At 43.6% G+C, this 12,842-nt stretch overlaps 1 protein-coding gene across 6 annotated transcripts in view; it reads left to right on the forward strand.

The window, feature by feature from the left end:
* Positions 1-12,842, forward strand: part of SLC35F4 (solute carrier family 35 member F4) — a 122,940-nt gene that overhangs the window by 45,610 nt on the left and 64,488 nt on the right. The gene's annotated exons all lie outside the window — the stretch shown is intronic.

Raw genomic sequence — 12,842 nt, forward strand, 5'->3', positions numbered from 1 at the left:
GGTCTTGTATTAATTTGCCCAAGGTAATGTTAATCCCTGTTGTTCACAGGGTTTTAAATGTTACGGAGTTTTAACTGTTGGGGGTTTTTTTGGTAGATCCATTAGGAATGCCATAAAACAGGCTAAAGAGAAGTGGTAATGGGTGTAAATAGCTTAATGCTGGGAGGATAATTTTTAAAAGTTAACTTTTCACCTTTTATTTGAGCTCTTAAGATCTGTAAGACTTTGGAGATGCTTTGCACATGTCCTGACAGGAGTTTGTTTTTGTTTTTCTTCTGGGGAGGGTTTATCCCTAGAAGCAGAAGTATTTTATGTGAATAGATATTTGGCTTTCCACTAGGCTGGTGTTTCTAGCAGATTTCTTGTATACAGAGTTTGTCGCTGGTCTCAGCACTGGTAATGTCCAGTCAATGTCTACAGTGTCCTATTCATAAAGAGGCCCTGTGACTGCAGAGGAATCTTGCCTCATGAGAACTGTGTGCCTTCAAGTATTCTAATCTATTAGCGATGTTTCCTCCCTTCCTTTGTAAGTAGGTAAGATGCGTTGGTGGATCTAGCGTTTTTTTCACAGAACCACAAAATGATTTGGGTCAGAAAGGCCCTTAAAGCTCATCCAGTTCCAACCCCCTGCCATGGCAGGGACACCTTCCCCTAGACCAGGTTGCTCCAGGCCCCATCCAACCTGGCCTTGAACGCTGCCAGGGATGGGGCAGCCACAGCTTCTCTGGGCACCCTTTGCCACTGCCTCAGCACCCTCACAGTGGAGAACTTCTAATATCACATCTAAATCTCCCCTCTGTCAGTTTAAAGCCATTTCCCCTTGTCCTGTCCCTACAGGCCCTTGTCAAAAGTACCTCTCCAGCTTTTTGTTAACCCCTTTAGGCACTGGAAGGCTGCTCTAAGGTTTCCCCAGCGCCTTCTCTTCTCCAGACTGAACAACCCCAGCTCTCTCAGCCTGTCAATTTTTTCCTTTTTTCCCTTTTTATTTTTTTTTTCCCTCTTCAGCTGCATTTCACACTTTAAGGATTGCATGTGGCCAGCTGGGTGCAAGTAGCATGTGCAAGACCTGTTTGTGAACCAAAGACCAGTTCAGCCTCGAACTTCTGAGGGCTGGGCCTTGTGAACTCAGAATAGCAGAGCAGCTCAGGTGTGTCAGGTCACTGGCCTAACTGAAGGTTCAGGAGGGAGATGTACTCAAAATAGATCCCCTCCCAGTTGGAAGCAAGAGGTGATAATTCTGATTGGGCTTGGCACTGTTTTAATCCTGGCCAGTTCAGTGATCCAGTTAATGAAGTGGGCCCACAAGTGTGGTGCAGCTGAAGGGAGAAAGCAGTTGGAAGTGGGAGCATGGCATGTATAAATGTGCAAGAAGGCAAGGGATGTAAACACTTGAAACTGGCTTTTCTGCCCAAACCAGCACCTTTTCAAACTGTCCCTAGGGCATGTATCAGATCTCTGCAGTCTGGCTGGGCTGGATGTGGAAAATGGATCCACAAGGTGCTGCGGTTCATCTTAACTGTCCCAGTGCAGTCTGCAAACTGATAGCACAGCTGAGCTAAGCAACCCAGCAAAGACTGTGGTAGCAACAGTCATGGCAGCTCTCGGATGTTCACAGCAGGTAGCTTGGTTTATATAAAATTTATCTTGTTTGCAGGCAGGGAGCTTGCTGCCCTATTGGCTGCAGCAGGGAACAACGCTGTGCTGGGAATTTCACTCTGGACTTTGAACATGAGTTTTGAATGCACTGAATGCTCCTCTTCTGCCTTGGATCCAAATGAGTGTCGTGAGTCTTTGGCCTGGCTGTTACCTTCTTTCAGAGAACTTGTCACATCTGAACAAAGCAGAGTTAAAGTACTCCAGATAATCTAATCTAATCTAATCTGAAGAAAAGCACAGTGCTGGTTTGTAATGGTTTGGGTGACAATACGAGATACAAAGCACTGGAGATTGTTTCTTAAAACTGATTTCAGCAATGCGGGACCTGTTGCCTTCTTTCTGTGAGAATGTGCACCATGCCCAGGGCATGAGATGTGGCAGCTCTAAAAGGGCGATGCAGCTCCCCTGATACTGAACATTTTGCAGTGTCTGTGAGTTTTATGGAGATACTGGATAAGGTGAAAATAATGTGCATTTAGAGTAATTTGACCTGGTATTGCTGCCTGCCTGCCTTCCTTCTAGGAAGTCCAGTTAAAAATGCTCACATGGTCTCTACTGGTGCTTGCCAGCCAAGTATATATATTTACTTTTGAATGAAGCAGTGAGTGTCTGCTTACTCCTGAATCCCCAACTAAAACTAGCAGGGACCAGTAAAAAATGACACAGAAGATTTATATAGGGTTATATACTGGAATGTATATAGGGGACATTCCAGTAGGCCCTACACTTTTCAATTACTGCTTACAGAAATTTTCCACATACTAGAAATACCCTGGTCATGTGGGCTAAAAGAATATAGGACTACAAGGGCACAGGGTGCAACCAGTCTTTCAGCATCTTTCTGCTCTTGGGACATGGTTGTGTTGATCAAAGCCAGCTTCTGCAAGGTATCTTTACTGATGACAGGCTGTTCAGCAGGGCAGAGTCCCAGCTTAATCAAATAATCTTCAATATATCTGGTATGATTGCCTGTATCTGACTGTTTATAGCCTGAATCCAAGTGCACCAGGCATGTGTGTTAGATTGTGTCTCAGAGTATATTTGATAATAGATTTACAACCGTGGGAAAGAAGTGGGCATAGAATTTAGATGGCTGCTCCTGTGGTTCATATTTGTGTTTCTTAAGGATGTCGTAGAAATGCAGGTGTGATAGCTGTCTTGGGGGCTTAATGTATTTACTTATAGAATGACCTTGTCTGTGATTGTACCCTTGACTGAAAGTGAGAAACGGACTAGCAGTTATTTCAAGAGATATATGCAGTACCTGATTTCGGGGAAGATTTTTGTAGAGAGACAGTGAATGCAGCTGGTACATGAGCCTATATAGGATAGTAGGTGGATGTGCATGTTGAATGCATACAGGCATACCTGTGTGGTTTGTAATCCTCTGTCACTTGCAACCTAGACATCAAGACTGGACATCTTCAATTTGGCAACACAAAATCAAAGCTGAACTAAAGCAGAAAGCCCCAAATGAGATTGTTCTTTGTGTGAGGCAGGCAGAATGGATATTCCAATGGGGTAGCTTTAAGGGCAAAGAATTGTAAAGATCATAAAAATCTCCAAAGTTTGCTCCTGCTTTCAGCTATACAGCTGTGAGGCTAGAAGTGATGACTTGTGACCCTCCTGCCTGCAAACACTGAGGCTTTTTGCTTCCTGCAAACTGGCAAAAATACTGGTATTTAATAAACTACCATCTTCATTTGTCATCTCAATCAAGGCCGCTCATCTTTATAACAGATGTGGGTAGTTGGTGAAACTGCAGGGAAATGCTTGAGTGCTCATTGTGTCTGAATTAAGAAAGGAAAGATCTAACTACAGAAAAGGAATAAATGATACATAGACTAATTGTTCCCCAACTGCTTTCTGTTTTTCAGACACAGATGGAAAAACTTTTGTGTGACCACTTGAGTTCCTTCAGCTTGAAATGACAGGGAAAGAGCTTTACAAGGTGGTTCATGGACGATAATAGTTTTTTGTCAGAATTTCATGGAGAGATGGAACAGTGGCAGAAGCAAAAGCAGGGTTTCTGCTCTTGTGTAGATGATGGATAAATCTGTAGAACAAGGCATCATCTGTTCTCTTCCTCTGAGAACAGCTTGGTTTTTTTAGAGATCTGTACCTTCACATGGGAGACCTTTGTCAACAATTAAAAAAAAGGGGGAGAGAAGGGAAAAGAAAAGCTAAAATTTTTTGCATAATCTACAGTTCCCACTGGTCCCAAATAAAATGAGATGTAAGCACCTATCTGACTTTAAATAGCACATGGGTGATCAGTCCTCAGAGTCTGGTGTGAGCATCAGTAGCACTGATTGGATTCAGAGAATTAAACAAGAATGAAATCTGTGCGCCTTTCATCTGCATTGGAGTGGCTGAGGGGAAAAAGAATCAATACTTGTTAGCTAAATAGGAACAATAGTGTCAACACTGAAAGTTATTTTCCGTGCTCTATACTCTGTTTAGAGCTTGAAAATGATCTTGAGTCTGTTGAGCTGAGCCTTTGCTTGGAAACAAAGCATGATATAGGGGTAAAGACTGAAAATGGGTCTGTGGGCTGGTTTTAGTTCTCTGCTGTTTCATAAGCTCCTCATGTGACCTTGGGAATACCCTTAACCTTTCTGAAAAGATTATGCAACATGTCTCCTTTTTATGCGCCACACTCATTTACATCGGAAGCGATTGTGGGCTGGTAATCTCTGTCTATGACCAAGTTCAACTAAGTCTATCTGCTTTTGTTCCTGGTGGACTTGGATCTTTCTCAGCTTTGGTTTGGTGATGGTGTCTCATCCTTCAGTGCATGAAGCTGCAATATGAGCTTGCCTCTGTCTGCTCCCACTGGTTAAGGCGGAAAATCAAAAGAGCTGCTAAACCTGTCTGTGACTCTGGTCATGGCCAAGAGGCCCTGGCTTGTCCCTTTCTGTAACTTTTCAATATAAACTCAAAAGAACTCTGCTGGCAGCCTGGAAAGGTTTCTGCTGTTTCTCTGTGCCAGCAATAATCTGCACCACCTTAACTGGCTGAACACTTTTCAGGTATTTGTGATTGAGACACTTTCAAGGGTTTGTGGCTTTTCCTTTCCACTGCTCTTGCCTATGCTGGCAGTGATCTTATCTGCATTTAACTTTGCCTTCTGGATTGCTGAAGAGAAGCATGGATTTAAGAAGCCCAAAAGAAAGATTAAGCCATCATTTTGGCTAATGTTTATGCAAAGGAGGCTGCCTGCTCTTCCTATCTTGGGTTGAGAAATTGTATTCTATTACAGCATATCTCTGAGGAAGGATTTGTGTGATGGTGTTAGCAGCCCACCTTACACTAATCTTTATAGTTAATTGCAGGTGATAAGCCTGCTGCTGGCAAAGTAGCATTTTCTTCTTGAAAAAGGAGTCCTGTTGTTTGTTATGCTGCAGCATGAAAGCATTTGGCAGTTTTTTTCTGAGTTTAACTGTCAGTGTCTGTGGCTTGGTGATTATTTCTGCTTTGAACCCAGCATACACCTGAGCCACAGTATTCTCTGTGGGCTTCTTGCAGTGTACCCGATAGAGCTGTGAGGTCTCTGATCTGGCATGTCACCAGTTCTTCGGGACATGCCTTTGGGTCTTTAGTTTGTCCCTTCTTACAAAGCTTCCTGCCAAAATGATTCTCTTCAAAGACACTGAACCCTTTAGGCCAAAGCCACTTGACGCCTTAGAGCTCTGAAAAGCCTGCAAACTGCAGCATTTCAGCTGGTCTGCAACCTGCAGAATAATCTCCCAAAAGATAGTCGCCCCTAGTCTCCTCTGAGACCTCATTAGAAGATGCGAAGGTTTTCCTCAGTGGATTTACGGCTCGGTCCTGTACCCTGGCAGCAAGAGAGTCCCTGCTAACTGTCATTCACTGTCTGTCCTCCCCTTCCCTTCTGGCAGATCTGTAGAGAGCTCTCTTGGGCTTGCTGGGGACACTAAGCCAGGGAAGTCTCAGAGCATGAGTTGTTGTCCAGGCAAACTCCTTTGTCCACCCTTCGTCACAGCTTTCTTTCATGAGAGCTGAAGCTTTGTTTCAGCTGGCTGTCCCTCCAGGGCAGGATGTGGCTTTCATAAGGAGACAACACCCTTACATCTTCCAGCCAGATAGATGGTGTGGTGTGAGACCTCTCAAGCTGTCCTGTCATAGGCTGGGAGAGATCTGGCTGAAGGTTGGCCAGCTAGCTCTGGTGCTGGAACTTTCTGTGCTCAGGGAAGGAAGGAGGTGATCTCTGGATATTCTGTGCTGCTTTGTAACGTGGACCAGTGCTGGTGATTGAATGCTGCTTTGTCCCTGTGGACTGGGGTCAGGAGGGGTGACAACAGAGCAATAAACTCATGAAAAGCTCCTTAAATTTTATGGGAAAGACACTTGATCATAAGGTTGCTGGAACCTTCTGAAGTGCACCAGGGCACAGCAAACCCTTTTTCAGAACTTACTACCCTTGAGGAGAGAGGCTTAAAAATTTGGCTTTCTTTACATGTTCTAAGGAATGGTGGCTTGACAGCTGTTATTGTAAAATCTGTATGGTGAAGTGTATGGTTGTACCAAATCTTCTTCCTGAAGAATCTCTCTTACAGTGTCTTTTTTGGGGTGTATGAATACTGCCTGCAATGTCACTCTGGAAGGGGAAATATTACATCATATACAGGGCAGTGGCAGATCAGTGTCTTGAGGCTTGATGGGATTGGTTGCTGTGCAATGCTGGGTGGCTTGGAAGAGCATACAGGTACTGTAACTGATCTCAAAACTATCTTGCCCTGCTAGCTCTTAACTGTTCTGACTCTGATTTTAGCAGGCAAAGCTTCTGCTCAAGCTCTTGTTCTTCAAGCAAATTCTCCTCAGTGTTTTTCCTCCTTTCCAGTTTGCCTCTTCTGTATTCTTACATGCCAATTTCCACTGTTTCTCACATGCCTGTTAGTGAATCTCTGCTTTTCTTTCCTTGTAACCTTCGTTATCTCTTCCCTTCCTCACCAAGTACTATTTGTCCTTTGTTCTTTTGCATTCATTTCCTGACTATGGCCACAGTCATCGAGGTCGGGTTTGTAAAACTGTCTTTTCTTCAAAGCTACTCCTGGGCCTGAAGCCCACCATGTGGTATATTTAAAACCTCTGCTTTTAAAAATCACTACAAGGAAGACTAGGAGCATCTGCTTTGCTTTTACGGACAGAATGTAAGCAAACTGCTTTGTTGGCCAAAATAATGTGGTCATTAAATCACTGTGATGTTTTTTTATTGTCAGGTTGAAGTTCTACCACTCAAGCCTAAGAACAAAGTGCTCTCAATTCTGCATGTGTAAGCAAACAGTTACTTTATGTTAAATGGATTGATTAAATGTTTTCTTTAAGTGTGCTCAGTGAAGCAAGTGCTACCAAAACTGGATCATCTTCTCTGCTGAAACACCCTTTTCATTCCTAAGACTTTTTAAAAGAAATCGAGGGGCCTATTTGAGCTCAGTCTTGAAACATTCAAAATTGGCTTAATTTTGCCAAACTTGATTCTTTTAATGAAAGAGTTGCTTGCTATCCAGTATGCATAAATTTTAGTGATGGGTAAAACAAAGTGGCATCAGGTACATGGTGGAGGCTGGGAAAGTTTATGCTCTGCCCTTGAAAGTTTGTGATTCCAGCTGATGCCAATATAGTCGTATTTGTAAGTCAAGGAAGAATTCAGCAGTTGCTTCCATGTTGGCTAGGCATCCTGGCAGTCAAAGAGACTTGTGCTTGGGTATCATGAGGACTGGCAGCTTGAGGGGCTGCAAAGCTTCCATTTTAATTGTTTTACAGAGATTGCAGTCTTCAGTTAAACCTTTCTTCAGGCAAAGGTGGATGCAGGTGCATGCAATTGCTAGCTCCACTGCTGCTGAGGAGGATGGGTACTGCTGTTGAGTCAAGGTGGCCAATTACACCGGTGTCTTGACTTCTCCTTTCACAGTTTGCTCATGCCACGTGTAGAGAATTAGATTACAGGCTGTGTTTTCAGGTGGCTTTGTGCAAGTGTGTAATACTTTTTTCTCTCTTTCCAGATGAAATTATTATTTCTTTTGAAAATTGAGCGTTCTGCACTATTATAAACTGTTTGGTTAAAAGCTAGAAGGAGTAAAACATTGCACAGTGTGCAGTTTAGGTAGGACCTACAGGGAGTGCACACAAGCACTGAGCCAGTAGGTACTCTCCAAAGAGTTTTGCTGGGTCACATAGATTAGAGCAGCCATTTATCTACGTTAAATTGCCCTGGCTTAGGTCAGGCTGAACTATGGTTAGAGAACTGTAGAGCTGAGAACAGCTCTCTGATTTATGCTAAGGAGTTTCTTCTGGAAGCAAAATTTGAATTGATATTTTTAATGGGTTCTTGAAACAAAAATATATAGGGGAAGGCTTGTTTCCTAACAGTTTGTATTAAATCTGTTGTTGATATTCTGGAGCTTAAATATGTTTACAGCTTCTGTAACTGAAAGCAAGAATAGTCTCAGGATATCTTACAGATACGTCAAATATCATCTACAATATGACAGCAATAAAGATATGAAACTGGGCTACTGGAATCCTTTTTATCCTGTGTATGCACAGGCTTTTTACATCACTGGGCTTTGTGCCTGACAACTGCAAGGATGTTAATTATTATGCTATAATTCATCAGATGAAGTATCTTGCAGAACTGTTATTAAGCCAGATTCCATGGCCTTTGCTAGGTCATTTAGCAAAAAGTAAATAAAGACTAATTTACCCCATTATTAATCAATAAATTAAATATGTTCTGAAGTCCTGTTTTCAAAAGCAATGTACTGTTTGCTTGAAAAGTGAATAAATTAGGTAAAAATGTGTGGAAAGAAGAATAAAAAATTATTCACAGCAGTTTAAATGATTTTGAAAAATAATTATTATTTCTGCAGAGGCATATGAGCCCAGACCAGTTCCTAATCTGAGGAGCTGCTAGGCTCCCAAGAAACAACAGAGAACATGCTGGAATTGTATCCATAAATTGTACCCTGTAATGCAGGTCCTGGTCTTACTCTGTGATCTGTTCCCTTCCTTCTGTCTTGTGGCTCTGCTGTGGTATGCAATAGAGGGACCCCCTTTGCTGTCCCAGTGGAGACAAGGCATCAGATTTTCAAATCTCCCCATGCTTAGACTCCCTTACTTTCAAGCTTCTCTATCTTGTTGGCCTTGGTTTCAAGGCCCTCAGGTTCATGACCTACCTTGGGTAAGACTCTGACCTCAAAAAACGATCTGTGCAAAGGGTTGACTTTTCTATCTGGACATTACTTGGTCCCAGATGTATGAGTGACCTTGCCATCAGTGGTCATGGAGTCACTTCTCAAATCTCAGGATCTGTGTTATCCTGAAGCCTCTCTGATGCTCAGGATAGTTTCCTCTTCCTTGGCATGGGACTGACCAGGGACAGGCTGTTTTTCAGGCATGAGTTTTGAGATTACTCCTGTGGCAGCAGCGTGGTGTGACCCTTCAGCAAGAGCCAGGCTCTTCCCGTGGGAAGCACTGGTCAACTCAGTTTAGCTCCCCAGACCTCTTACTCAGCTCCTGAACCAAACCCAGCTCTGGTCTCTGGGTACAGCTGCCAGTGATGTTTTGAGTTGCCAGGGTCCTCTCTAGGTTTGGAATAACTTTTGGAACTGCCAACTGTGACTTCCCACAGGGACAGGAGATCATTTTTTGGAGCCTATCAGCTGAGCAGCCTGTGGGGTTTCCAGTTTTTTAGACCTGCTTTTGTGTCAGTACCTGACAGGCTTAAATCCCACAGTACTAAAGAATTGCCGCAGATATTTACTCTTCTTCCTGTTATGGTGGCACCTGAGAGGCTGTCTCTGCAATGTGAAGTGTGTTGTGCTGAACTGAGTTTATGTGCTTGAATTTTAGACAGATCCTGCCCCATGAGCATCTAATTCAAGCGGATAAGGAAGTTGCAGAGAGCAGAGGTGAATACATCAGGAGAAAGTCATGAGGGTGTCTGTAGCAGAGGTAGATACTAAACAAAATCCTCACGAGCTCCCTTACCCTGCAGACCATGGTACCTTTTGTAAGCAGACTGCCATCTCATTGGGCTGGGCTGAGAGGAATACACTTTGTAGGCATATTGCATCTGCTGTCACCCCACAAAATGAAGGGAAGTTGGAGAATGCTTTTGTTGTCTTTTTTTTTTTTTTTACCGTAAGTATGTAACCTTCTGGGATCATTAGAATGAACTTTTCCCCATAATTCAAAACCAATCACTTGTTTTGACACTTGCAGTCTGGCTCTTTGCTCATGTTTTTGCTGGTGATTGTGTTGAAATGAGCAGCCTGCATTCTCTCATTCTCTTTGCATGACTTGAAGAGAGAAGTTCAGGCTTCTGTTAAATTCCCATTGAGAGGCACGTGCTGAAATGTGAGATAGGTAAGATTTCATGCATCTTCCCTAATATTTATATAGTTCAGTGATTTAAAGCATGTAATCAAGTTTGTTGGGTGAGTAGCGCATTTCAGCTTGTTCCTATCACTGTGGGACAGCTGAGGACAGAAGTACTAGTGGGTAAGCAGAGAACTTTGGTGAGGCACTGGAATGGGTTGCCCAAGGAAGTTGTGAATGCTCCATCCCTGGCGGTGTTCAAGGCCAGGTTGGACAGAGCCTTGGGTGACATGGTTTGGTGTGAGGTGTCTCTGCCTATGGCAGAGGGGTTGAAACTAGGTGATCTTAAGGTCCTTTCCAACCCTAACTATTCTATGATTCTGTTCTAATTGCAGTAGAGACAGAGCAGGGGACTGACAATAGCTGGCTGGTACCAGAGGCAGTTTCTCTTCCACTGAAGTGTCTATTTCTGGCTCCTGCATATTATGACACATATATTTCCCAAAAGGTAACATGGCTTTTATTTGAAGCAAGCTCTTTCTGCTGACTCCAGGTGGAAAGCCAAGGTATATGGGTTATGGGCTAGTATGTGCAAATCACCTTCAGTGTAATAGGGAAAAGAGGCTCATTTCTGTGCAGGGTTTTATGCTGAATCCTGCAATTGGTATGCTTGACCTGTGGCTTTTGAGCCACATGTGTCTTAAGCACAATACAAATGGACTGACTTTGTGCAGCTGGCAGTGGATCTATGCTGAAGGAGGTACTGTGGGTTGAAGCCGGAGATAAAATGCTATTCACCAGGACCACAGTACTAAGTCCAGCCCAACATTGTCCTATAGCGTGGTGGGGAGCAACCAGCCTTCACAGAGCTGCTGACCTTGCCTATGAGTGCTATTTGGTAATCACCTTGTCTTTTGCTCTCTAAAGAACACAGTTGCTGAATCTCAGCTAAATGGAAGTTTGTTGTATGCAGCCTGCAACACTGACCTCCATGTTTTAATTCATTGCTGTTTAATTACAGTGGAGTTGTTTTGTATAGCCTTTACAAAGTAAAGTACAGGATGGTTGGATGCTGTCATCTGTAGAGAGGGATTGTACAAAGCTAGTCCAGCAGATTTGCAAAACCTAAAGTTGTCCCAGAACTGCTGCTGAGCCTCTTTAGCTCTGGGGAGCACAGCAAGGCTGCAACGCTGACTCCTTGCTTGGGCTCCTTGTGCTGCGGGCAGGGAGATGTGTGCTGCAGACAGTTGCTGTGAGGCTGTCAGCCGTCTGAGGGTGTTTTGATGTGCTCCCAAGATAACTCGTCTGCCACTCTGTGGCTGTTTTGTGACAGCAGAGATGTACATACCAAGCATCCAGAGCCAAAGTCAGTGTGTGGAGGGGCTCTGCACTGCAGTTTAAGAGTTGTCACAATTTATCTCTTCAGAGTTGCAGTCAGACACTAGAACAAGCTTTAACTGCTGTATAGAAAAGAAGGCACACCAGATCAGACCTGCAGTTTCTCTTCAGCTGAGTTCAGCTTCAGATTTGTTGGAGAAAAATGTTTGTAAGCTTGTCACCGGATTCCAGATAGGGGAATGCATATGAAAGAATGCAGTGCTATGGTGCAGAAAGGTCACATTCTGCCAATGTGAGCAGCACATGAGAAGGAAATGATAATAGTACAGAATGTGGTTAACCTTAGTCATGAATGATATGCCTAGAGCTGAAATCCATCATTGCTATAGCTCTGCAAGTGGAGGGAGGTACAGGGAAACTGCATGAATAAGAAAATCCAATTGCAGAAGCTGCTGTCATGCCATTCCTAGCTGCTTCAACTCAGATGGAAAGTGAGCTGAATTCAGGGGCAGACTTGATGAATCCCTGTGTACCTGTTCCCCTCTGCCTCCTTTATACCATACCAAGCGCTGCTTGCTCACTGCCCTGGAGTGCTGTCGCTACCGCACCTTTGTTCTTTTAGCTCCTTTCTTTTCCACTGCCTCAGATATAGGTGATGTGCCTGCCTTTGTAAGGGCCCTGCCGACCTATCCATGTCCTGTCTGTGATCTCCTGGCTATCTTTGCTCTGCAGCACTGTTCTTCATTGCCTCTGTAAGACAACTTCTTGCAAAGTACCCTCACATTTTAACCTCTGCTGCACTTTGCATGAGGGAGGCATCCTCTAAGCAACCCCATCCATTCTGCTCATTTTTCAGATCTCTGCTTAAAAATCTCCTGCTGTGTCTCCAAGCCTCTGCAGCAAGTCCTGTAACCCATCACCTAATACTTAAAGGCAAACTGAGGTATTCTCAAGACTGACCAGATGTTCTGCTTCATCTCTCTGTTCTTACTGCCTCTGGGAACAGAAGCCCCAGAAAGCAGTTGTGTTAAAAAGTCAGTTTTCCTGAATATTTTCACTCCATGTCAGCAGAAGTGACCTGAAACTCTTGCTTTTCATCAGGTACCCTGGGGAAACCTTGCTGTGAAATACTTTCTCCCTTGATAAAAACTACTTTGAATCAGAGGGAGAAAGTGTTTCCAGTTAAGTTTTTTTGACTGTAGCTACCACAGTGCGGTGGTCACTTGTCAGACAGATAAATATAAAACATGGTCTTACAGTCTATGTGTGCTTTGGAGTTTGTCCAGAGCAGGATGTACTGTATACGAAAGGTGTTGAACCAGAGACCTGGTGGATTTGGTCAGTTGTAATGGTAGGTACATACCCAAATGGGATTCCTGTAACAGGGAAAAAAAACCACCCACCCCCTCTAAAAAATAATACCCCTTAAAACCTCCAGTACCCCAGTAGCTTCCTTAAGAGAGTAAGGGGTCTTGTACTCTTTTAGATAGCATCTGTATTCTCAA

This window comes from Pezoporus occidentalis, unplaced genomic scaffold (genome assembly GCF_034315485.1).
Source record: "Pezoporus occidentalis ecotype Australia unplaced genomic scaffold, CSIRO_AGI_Poc_V1 ctg200, whole genome shotgun sequence".
NCBI lineage: Eukaryota > Metazoa > Chordata > Aves > Psittaciformes > Psittacidae > Pezoporus > Pezoporus occidentalis.